This window comes from Salmo salar, chromosome 13 (genome assembly GCF_965601325.2).
Source record: "Salmo salar chromosome 13, fSalSal1, whole genome shotgun sequence".
Classification (NCBI taxonomy): domain Eukaryota; kingdom Metazoa; phylum Chordata; class Actinopteri; order Salmoniformes; family Salmonidae; genus Salmo; species Salmo salar.
In genome coordinates this window covers 28,502,828-28,514,604 of record NC_138303.1, presented here as the reverse complement: position 1 = coordinate 28,514,604, position 11,777 = coordinate 28,502,828, and positions in this window count along the sequence as shown.

Genomic DNA, 11,777 nt, shown 5'->3' with positions numbered 1-11,777 from the left:
TTTATTTCAACAGAGAAGTCATATTGAGACTAGTCTCTTGCAAATGAGTCCTGCACAATACAAAAACAAACACATCAATAGACAAGTATAAACTTGCCTAGTTAAATAAAGTAAATACAAAATAAATATACACAAAATATACACATGAAATACACATTTAAGATACAAAACACTGTCAATTAAAACAAACACATTCTTCATTATAAAAATCCTGTCCGCTGTCTGGATTACCCTAGGGCCACCAAAGCATCCAATGGAAACATCTTTTGGAGATTATTCCAAACATTGGGTGCAAGGAAGTTAAAGGCTGATTTACTTAACTCTGTAGACGCCAAAGGAGTTTCCAGAGTTAACCAACCCTGTGAATGGGTTTGATAACTTGTCATTTTAACAGTGGAGTTAGGTAAATTGGAAGCTTGTGGAGCAGGGCTTTGTAAACAAAAATAGTGTAATGATGTGATCGACATGCTAACTAGAAAGAGGCAATCTGTTTATGTAGAAAAAGGCTGCTTTAAATCTTAGCTACTTAACAAGCTCATTCGTATGTTTTTTAAATGTTAAATCATTGTCAATCCAAATACCAAGGTATTTGTATGCAGGGACTTGTTCGATTATAGAACCATCCGATGAGTGAAGATGTAATCCATATGAGACAATTTTACGAGAACTTGAAAACAACATGTATTTAGTTTTGCCCGTATTAAGCACGAGTTATAAATCACTAAGGGCTTCCTGCACAGCTGCAAAATCGGACTGTAGCCTTGTCACATCCAGATACGCCATCGGGGCAATTGTGTACATACTGTAATTTTTTTTTTTAACAGATTAACCAATAGCATTTATATAAATAGTGAAAAGAGCAGGTCCTAGTATCGACCCCTGCGGAACACCTTTATGTAGTTTAAGAAATTCTTACTTAACCCCTTCAATCACAATGGCCTGAGTTCTGTCACTAAAATAACCATGAAACGATGAGCAGAACCTAGACAATTGAGGACAACTTCTTCAATAAAATAGCATGATCAACAGTATCAAACACTTTTGACAGGTCCACAAACAAAGCAGCCCAATTCATTTTAGCGTCTAAATCATTGACAACATAATTAACAACTAAAGTTGTTGCTGTGATAATGCTGTGCCCTGGCCTAAATCCAGATTGATTTATGTCAAAATACCATGCACAGATAAAAAGCAGTTGCTTATTACTGTCACACCCTGATTTGTTTTACCTGTCTTTGTGCTTGTCTCCACCCCCCTCCAGGTGTTTCCCATCTTCCCTATTATCCCCAGTGTATTTGTACCTGTGTTCTCTGTTTGTTACCAGTTCGTTTTGTTCATCAAGCCTACCAGCGTTTTTCCCCATGCTCCTGTCTTTTTCTAGTTCCTGTTTTCTAGTTTTTCCGGTTTTAACCATTCTGCCTGCCATGAGCCTGCCTGCCATTCTGTACCTTGTCACACCACCCTGGATTATTGACTTCTGCCTGCCCTGAACTGAGACTGCCTGCCGTTCTGTACCTTATGTGCTCCCGCGCTTCTACATCTGCATTGCTTGCTGTTTGGGGTTTTAGGCTGGGTTTCTGTACAGCACTTTGAGATCAGCTGATATAAAAAGGGCTTTATAAATACATTTGATTGATTGACTCTGATCTGGATTTTCTGACCTCTGCCTGCCCTTGACCTGTCGTTTGGCCTGCCCTCTGTTCTAGTAATAAACGTTTGTTACTTCGACACGATCTACATCTGGGCCCTGACTGACCCAGCAGACTCGGGACCAGTTCCGTAATGCCATCTCCTCCAAGGGGCCACCATTGGAAGGCACGAGGTGTTGCTTCGTGGTCTTATGGAAGGGTTCCAGACCTTGGCCGAACGCCATGACAGAGCGTTGAACACATTGCTGGAGCAATTCCGCGGGTTGTCTGTTTGGCAGCCTACCACGACGATAACTTCCCAGCCCCTCAGTAACCTGGCTGTTAGCAGCGCCACCTCCCCGGCCACCCCAATTTCCTGGGAACCCCGCTTACCTCCCCCGGAATGCTTCGATGGAGAGTCGGGCACCTGTCGGGCGTTTCTCGCTCAGTGTTCCCTCATCATCGAGCTGCAGCCCTCCTCCTTCCCCTTGGACTGCTCTAAGATGGTGTACCTCATCACGCTGATGTCCGGGAGGTCTCTCGCCTGGGCTACGGCAGTATGGGAACAACAGTCGGCTGTATGCTTCAGTCTGGAGAAGATTGTGGCGGAGGTGAAGAAAGTTCGATGCTCCATTGTCCGGGAGAGAAGCTGCACAGAAGTTACTCCAGCTTTGGCAAGACTCCCGCAGTGTGACAGATTATGCGGTGGATTTCTGCACGTTGGCAGCTAAGAGTGCCTGGAACCCGGAAGCGCTGTTCGACATGTTCCTGCACGGAGTATCGTGGAAGTATAGGATGAGCTTGGAGCCTGGGAACTACCAACGGATCTCGACTCACTCATCGCCTTGACCATTCGGATCGATGGGCGACTATGGGAGCGAAGGCAGGAGAGGAGGTTCGATTTCACTCACCCGCCCAAGGCTTCCACCTCGCCTCCGAGACATCCCGGAAGTCCCCGAGCTAGGCTGTCCCCAGCCAAATGGCTATACAGGCTTCACACTAAGAGTTGCCTATATTGCGGGACTACTGGTCATTTCGTCTCCACCTGTCCACTAAAAGACCAGGCTCACTGGTAGGAGTGAGTACTCTGATGGGCCATATGGAGAACTTTTCCTCTCCCCTCACTTGCACCCCTTTTCATGCCATCTTGCTGTGGGGGAACCAGTCTAAATCTCTTCGGGTACTCATCGACTCCGGGGCCAATGAGAGCTTTATGGACGCTACCCTGGACTCCGAGCTGGACATCTCTACGCTCTATTGGCCGGGTCACCGACAATGCTTATTAAGTCTCCTCAGGTTCCCGTGGTGTTGGGATTTTCAATCGTCTTATTGACTGGTCTGCTGGTGCCATTATGGGCTGGAGCCCATTCTGCCATGCTCATTGCCTGAAGTCAGATCAGCCTGCCCCGGGACGTATTCCTGGGGGCTCGGAAGTTGCCCCGGACCTCTCCGCCATTCCCACGGAGTACCAGGACCTACGGGAGGTGTTCAGTAAGGCCCGGGCCACTTTGCTTCCGCCGCACCAACCCTATGCCTGCGGGATCGACCTTCCCCCAGGCACCACTCCGCCCCAGGGACAACTGTACTCTCTGTCGGGTCTGGAGACCAAGGCTATGGAGACCTACATCACGGTGGTACAAAGGGAAGTACACACAGACTCCAATAGCTAGGTTTTAGCTAGTTGAAAAGCGATGCACATGTGTGTCAAGTACAGAAAATGCGCGCAAGACATCCGGCAAAACAAAACGCATGTGCATCTGGTGGACATCGGTCATTAGACGCTCTTTCAAAAAGATAGCCCACTGAAATACAATTATGATTAAATACATCAATAGCTAGGTTTCCATCCAATTGGGGATAGATTTTCATGTGAATATGAAGAAGAAGAAAAATCGGCATAATTTTTTCCCCCACAGTTGATAGTGGATGTCAGAGCAAAAACCAAGCCATGAGGTCGAAGGAATTGTCCGTAGAGCTCCGAGACAGGATTGTGTTGCGGCACAGATCTGGGGAAGGGTAACAAAACATTTCTGCAGCATTGAAGGTTGCCAAGAACACTGTGGCCTCCATCATTAATAAATGGAAGAAGTTTGGAACCACCAAGACTCTTCCTACAGCTGGCCACCCGTCCAAACTGATCAATCAGAGGAGAAGGGCCTTGGTCAGGGAGGTGACCAAGAACCCAATGGTCACTCTGACAGAGCTCCAGAGTTCCTCTGTGGAGATGGAAGAAACTTCAAGAAGAACAATCATCTCTGCAGCACTCCACCAATCAGGCCTTTATGGTAGAGCGGCCAGACGGAAGCCACTCCTCAGTAAAAGGCACATGATAGCCCACTTGGAGTTTGCCAAAATGCACCTAAAGGACTTTCAGACTATGAGAAACAAGATTCTCTGGTCTGATGAAACCAAAATTGAATGATTTGGCCTGAATGCCAAGTGTCATTTCTGGAAGGAACCTGGGCTCCCAAGTGGCGCAGCGGTCTAAGGCACTGCATCTAAGTGCTAGAGGCGTCACTGCAGACCCTGGTTCGATTCCAGGCAGTATCACAACTGTCCATGATTGGGAGTCCCATAGGGCAGTGCACAATTGGCCCAGCGTGCTCCAAAACCTGCTCCAGAGCACTCAGGACCTCAGACTGGGGCGACGGTTCACCTTCCAACAGGACAATGACCAGTGGCGTAAAGTACTTAAGTAAAAATACTTTGAAGTAGTTGTTTGGGAATTTTTTACTTTACCATTTATATTTTTTCAATACATTCCTAAAGAAAATAAGGTACTTTTTAGTCCATACATTTTCCCTGATACCCAAAAGTACTCGTTCAATTTTGAATATTTAGCAGGACTGGAAAATGGTCCAATTCACACGAGGTCATCCCTAATGCCTCTGATCCATGAAACACACATGCTTTGATTGTGAATGAAGTCTGAGTGTTGGAGTGTGCCCCTGGCTATCCATAATTGTAGTTTTTTTTAATTTATGCCGCCTGGTTTGCTTAATGTGAGCAATTTGAAATGATTTACACTTTTTTTAATTTGATTTTTGATACTTAAGTATATTTTTTCAATTACATTTACTTTTGATACTTAAGTATATTAAAAACCAAATAGTTTTAGACGTACGAACTCAAGTAGTATTTGTGACTTTCACTTTTACTTGAAGAAATGCAAAAAAGCAAAATTGCACTTGAATGATGTGATGACGTTCATAACTATGGTAACAATTGAAAGGGAACAGTTTGGAGATTATGAGGAAATTATTTGACCAAAGGTGAGGACACAACAGTTCACCTAACACAAGACTGAACCCAAACATTGTTTTTATGTGCATTTTTTTTATAGTTACTGTACTTTTCACATGTGCTGACAATGATATCTGAAAATACTCTGGATACATTCAGTGACATAATAAGAATATTCATGGACATTTGGGGTAGGTGCACAGACAAAACAATGACAAGTGTTTGACTGAGAGGTCTAACTGCTGTCTCCATGTTACCACACACCTCTCCAAATTGTGCACAGTTCGTACGTCCTTTTAATGCACTTTGATGACTTAAGGAAAGAGCCTTCAACTATAAGGTGCTTTTCTGAGCTTGTAGCTGTGCTGTTGAGGAAATGAAGCACCCGCACTTGTAGTTCTTTTGTTTGGACACAGCCCTCCGTCCCCACCGTCACACAATTACTGTTGCTGTTTACAAAATCCAAAAACGGTCCATTATGAATCGCAATCTGGGTCAGATGGGCATCATTTGAAAGCATATTCTATTGCAAACATGACTAGCTAAGTTATGAAATACAATCTTAGTGTTAGGGTTTCACAAGGCACTTCAGAAAACAGATTGTACTGTACTTTTGGAGCGCATAGAACATAGTCATTAGTGCATGTTCTGCAGCAAATTTTCTTCACAATACAACAAACATAGGCTTCCTGTGGCAGTTGATCCTCACATTTAGAACTACTGTCAGTTGAATCCCATACAGCGCTGTACAGCGGAGACCCTAAGCTACGATATCATGTACAGTCGTGGCCAAAAGTTTTGAGAATGACACAAATATTAATTTTCACAAAGTCTGCTGCCTCAGTTTGTATGATCGAAATTTGCATACACTCCAGAATGTTATGAAGAGTGATCAAATGAATTGCAAAGTCCCTCTTTGCCATGCAAATGAACTGAATCCCCAAAACATTTCCACTGCATTTCAGCCCTGCCACAAAAGAACCAGCTGACATCATGTCAGTGATTCTCTCATTAACACAGGTGTGAGTGTTGACGAGGATAAGGCTGGAGATCACTCTGTCATGCTGATTGAGTTCGAATAACAGACTGGAAGCTTCAAAAGGAGGGTGGTGCTTGGAATCATTGTTCTTCCTCTGTCAATCATGGTTATCTCTAAGGAAACACGTGCCGTCATCATTGCTTTGCACAAAAAGGGCTTCACAGGCAAGGATATTGCTGCCAGTAAGATTGCACCTAAATCAACCATTTATCGGATCATCAAGAACTTCAAGGAGAGCAGTTCAATTGTTGTGAAGAAGGCTTCAGGGCTCCCAAGAAAGTCCAGCAAGCGCCAGGACCATCTCCTAAAGTTGATTCAGCTGCGGGATCGGGGCACCACCAGTACAGAGTTGGCTCAGGAATGGCAGCAGGCAGGTGTGAGTGCATCTGCATGCACAGTGAGGTGAAGACTTTTGGAGGATGGCCTGGTGTCAAGGGCAGCAAAGAAGCCACTTCTCTCCAGGAAAAACATCAGGGACAGACTGATATTCTGCAAAAGGTACAGGGATTGGACTGCTGAGGACTGGGGTAAAGTCATTTTCTCTGAATCCCCTTTCCGATTGTTTGGGGCATCCGGAAAAAAGCTTGTCCGGAGAAGACAAGGTGAGCACTACCATCAGTCCTGTGTCATGCCAACAGTAAAGCATCCTGAGACCATTCATGTGTGGGGTTGCTTCTCAGCCAAGAATAAAGAATGTTACCAACACATCCTCCGAGAGCAACTTCTCCCAACCATCCAGGAACAGTTTGGTGACGAACAATGCCTTTTCCAGCATGATGGAGCACCTTGCCATAAGGCAAAAGTGACAACTAAGTGGCTCGGGAACAAAACATCGATATTTTGGGTCCATGGACAGGAAACTCCCCAGACCTTAATCCCATTGAGAACTTGAGGTGGGTGGACAAACTCCAAGCATTGATTATGCAAGAATGGGATGCCATCAGTCAGGATGTGGCCCAGAAGTTAATTGACAGCATGCCTGGGCGAATTGCAGAGGTCTTGGAAAAAGAAGGGTCAACACTGCAAATATTGACTCTTTGCATCAACTTCATGTAATTGTCAATAAAAGCCTTTGACACTTATGAAACGCTTGTAATTATACTTCAGTATTCCATAGTAACATCTGAAAAATATCTAAAGACACTGAGGTAGCAGACTTTGGGAAAATTAATATTTGTGTCATTCTCAACTTTTGGCCACGACTGTGTAGCATTTTACTGTACAGCCACTGCGTTCGAATTTAGGTGCTTATCAGTGTCTGCTATTCGCAACCGCATACGGGCTGGAGTGTAAAGGGCTACGAGTTTAACCCAAACGCTAGTTTACTATTTAGTAGAATAGGAATATAAAGGGCAAACCTATAAAAAAGCTCACAAATAAAACCTGTCGACAAAGGTGAGCCAGTGAAATGAATTAAAGCAGCTGTAGCAAAGCTCAAGGACACATGTCATGACTTCTACTGAAGTTGATGCCCCGCCTTGTTCGGGTGGTGTTCGGCGATCGAAGTCACCGGCCTTCTAGCCACCATTGATCAGTTTTTCATTTTCCATTGGTTTTGTCTGGTCTCTTTACACACCTGTTTCATATCCCAGTAATTATATGTTGTGTATTTAACCCTCTGCTTCCCCTCATTTCTCTGTCGGTGATTGTTTGTTATGTACGTGTTGCTTCTGTATCGGTGTGCGACGGGTTATTGTTTTACTTTATTAACAAACGTTGGCTTATAGTTTAGGGAGCCCTATTGTACCGGTGAAAGTACCTTTTCCCATTCACACCTTAGATAGTCGACCATTAGGGTCAGGGTTGATTAGGGAGGCCACGGCTCCATTGACTATGGTGACGCAGGGGGGTCACAAGGAGAAAATTAGTATTTTCCTTATCGACACTCCTGCGTATCTGGTGGTGCTGGGTCTTCCCTGGTTAACTAGTCATAACCCCACTTTTTCTTGGCCACAGAGGGCTCTTACGGGGTGGTCGCGAGAGTGCTCAGGTAGGTGTGTAGGGGTTTCCGTTGGTGCTACTACGGTGGAAAGTCCAGACCAGGTCTCCACCGTGCGCATTCCCCCTGAATATGCCGATTTTGCTCTCGCCTTGTGTAAAAAGAAGGCGACTCAATTACCACCTCATCGACAGGGGGATTGTGCGATAAATCTACTGGCAGACGCTGCACTTCCCAAGAGTCACGTGTATCCTCTGTCACAAGCGGAGACGGTGGCTATGGAGACATATGTTTCCGAATCCCTGCGTCAGGGATACATTAAGCCCTCCATCTCACCCGTCTCCTCGAGTTTCTTTTTTGTGAAGAAGGATGGGGGTCTGCGACCGTGCATTGATTATCAAGGTCTTAATAAAATTACAGTGGGGTACAGTTACCCGCTACCTCTGATCGCCCCGGTGATTGAATTAATGCACGGCGCGCGCTTCTTCACAAAACTGGATCTCAGGAGTGCGTACAACCTGGTGCGTATCCGAGATGGAGACGAGTGGAAGACAGCATTTAGTACCACTTCAGGGCATTATGAGTACCTTGTCATGCCGTATGGGTAAAAAAAATGCTCCATCAGTCTTCCAATCTTTTGTCGATGAGATTTTCAGGGACCTGCACAGGCAGGGTGTAGTGGTGTATATCGATGACATTCTGATTTACTCCGCTACACGCGCCGAGCATGTGTCCCTGGTGCGCAAAGTGCTTGGTCGCCTGTTGGAGCGTGACCTGTATGTCAAGGCTGAGAAATGCTTGTTCTTGAAACAGTCCGTCTCTTTCTTAGGATATCGGCCTATCTAAGTCAGGAGTGGAGATGGAGAGTGACCGTATTACAGCCGTGCGTAATTGGCCGACTCCCACCATGGTAAAGGAGGTGCAGCGATTTTTTTTTTGTTTTTTTTATTTTTTATTTTTATTTTTTTAGGGTTTGCCAATTACTACCGGAGATTTATCCGGGCTTTTGGTCAGATAGCTGCTCCCATTACCTCACTGCTGAAGGGGGGTCCGGTGTGCTTGCAGTGGTCAGCTCGGGTGGACAGGGCGTTTAGGAAACTGAAGGCTCTGTTTACCTCGGCTCCTGTGTTGGCTCATCCGGATCCCTCTCTGCAATTCATAGTGGAGGTGGACGCATCTGAGGCTGGGATAGGAGCTGTGCTCTCTCAGCGTTCAGGTACGCCACCTAAGCTCCGCCCCTGTGCCTTCTTCTCTAAGAAGCTCAGCCCGGCGGAGCAAAACTATGATGTGGGGGACAGGGAGCTGTTGGCTATCGTCAAGGCTCTGAAGGTGTGGAGACACTGGCTTGAGGGGGCTAAACACCCTTTTCTCATCTGGACTTAGTGGGAGATACTGGTGGCCCACCTTAGCTAAGGACGTGAGGGTTTATGTTTCCTCCTGCTCAGTGTGCGCCCAGTGCAAGGCTCCTAGACACCTACCCAGGGGTAAGTTACAACCCTTACCCGTTCCACAGCGGCCGTGGTCGCACTTGCCGGTGGATTTCATAACCGATCTTCCACCATCACAAGGTAACACCACGATCCTGGTCGTTGTGGATCGCTTTTCTAAGTCCTGTCGTCTCCTCCCTTTTCCCGGTCTCCCTACGGCCCTACAGACGGCGGAGGCTCTGTTTACACACATCTTTCGGCATTACGGGGTGCCTGAGGATATAGTGTCTGATCGAGGGCCCCAGTTCACGTCAAGGGTTTGGAAGGCGTTCATGGAACGTCCGGGGGTCTCGGTTAGCCTTACCTCGGGTTTTCACCCCGAAAGTAACGGGCAGGTGGAGAGAGTTAATCAGGATGTGGGTAGGTTTCTGAGGTCTTATTGCCAGGATCGGCCGGGGGAATGGGCGGAGTTTGTGCCCTGGGCAGAGATGGCTCAGAACTCGCTCCGCCACTCCTCCACTAACCTCACTCCGTTTCAGTGTGTGTTAGGTTATCAGCCGGTTCTGGCTGGGACGCAGCTGGGACGCAGCTCACGTCCGCCTTCAGCGCGCCGTATGACGTCAAAAAGCTGGTGCAGACCGTCGCCGCAGTGAGGCCCCGGTGTTTGCACCGGGGGACAGGGTCTGGCTCTCGACCCGAAACCTGCCCCTCCGCCTGCCCTGCCGGAAGCTGAGTCCGCGGTTTGTGGGGCCGTTTAAAGTCCTGAGGAGATTGAACGAGGTATGTTATAGGTTAAAGGTTCCCCCCCAATTACCGCATTAACCCCTCGTTCCATGTGTCTCTCCTCAGGCCGGTGGTGGTTGGCCCGCTCCAGGAGGCTGAGGTGCGGGAGGTTCCTCCGCCCCCTCTGGACATTGAGGGGGCCCCGGCGTACTCCGTTCGATCCATCCTGGATTCGAGACGTCGGGTGAGGGGTCTTCAGTACCTCGTGGACTGGGAGGGGTACGGTCCGGAGGAGAGATGCTGGGTTCCGGTGGAGGACGTGTTAGATCCTTCCATGCTGAGCGAGTTTCATCATCTCCATCCGGCTCGCCCTGCGCCTCGTCCTCCGGGTCGTCCCCGAGGCCGGTGTCGACCCCCTGCGGAGCCGCGCGTCGGGGGGGGGGGGGGGTACTGTCACGACTTCTACTGAAGTTGATGACCCTCCTTGTTCGGGTGGTGTTCGGCGATCGACGTCACCGGCCTTCTAGCCACCATTGATCAGTTTTTCTCTGACAACACAAAACGAATGATTAAATATAGTGTTCAAGTTGTGTTGTTCAGAAATTTAATGCATAATGTTGAACTTTGTGCATATGTGTGTTTTTATCTGTAGGACAGTAATCTTCAGGACCACCTGGAGCTGGATATTAAGCAGCAGTGCACTCAGCCCATCACCCTGTTCAAGGCCCAGAAGAATTTCCAGGTGGGATGACGTATCGCTGCAGAAAGCTGTGGTAGCCATGCTGGTTAAGTGTGCCTTGAATTCTAAATAAATCAGTTTCACCAGCAAAGCACCATCACACGTCCTGCTCCATGCTTCACGGTGGGAACTACACATGCGGAGATCATCCGTTCACCTACTCTGCGTCTCACAAAGACACGGCGGTTGGAACCAATAATGTAAAACTTGGACTCATCAGACCAAAGGAAAGATTTCCACCGGTCTAATGTCCGTTGCTTGGGTTTCTTGCCCCAAGCAAGTCTCTTCTTATTATTGGTGTCCTTTAGTAGTGGTTTCTTTGCAGCAATTCGACCATGAAGGCCTGATTCACGCAGGCTCCTCTGAACAGTTGATGTTGAGATGGATCTGTTACTTGAACTCCGTGACGCATTTATTTGTGCTGCAATTTCTGAGGCTGGTAACTGTAATGAACTTATCCTCTGCAGCACAGGTAACTCTGGGTCTTCCTTTCCTGTGGCGGTCCTCATGTGAGCCAACCCTAACCCCTAACTTGTCACAACACAACTGATTGGCTTAAACGCATTAAGGAAAGAAATTCCACAAATTAACTTTTAACAAGACACACCTGTTAATTGAAATGCATTCCAGGTGACTACCTCTTGGCGTTCTCTCAACCCGCTTCATGAGTGTGCAAAGCTGTCATGAAGGCAAATATTTGAAGAATCTCAAATATAAAATATATTTAGATTTGTTTAACACTTTTTTGGTTACTACATGATTCCATGTGTTATTTCATAGTTTTGATGTCTTCACTATTATTCTACAATGTAGGAAATAGTAAAAATAAAGATAAACCCTTGAATGAGTAAGGGGGGTCCAAACTTTTGACTGGTACTGCATATCACCAGCACTTACATTTTACTGAACCTTTTCTATCTGTCTTTTTACCTAATCCAATCCATTGTTTTGAATGGGGGTAACAACACATTGTTTGCATATCTCAATTCCTCTGATTTGATAGCTATTGTTCCTTTTATGACTTCTATGGAAATGTTGG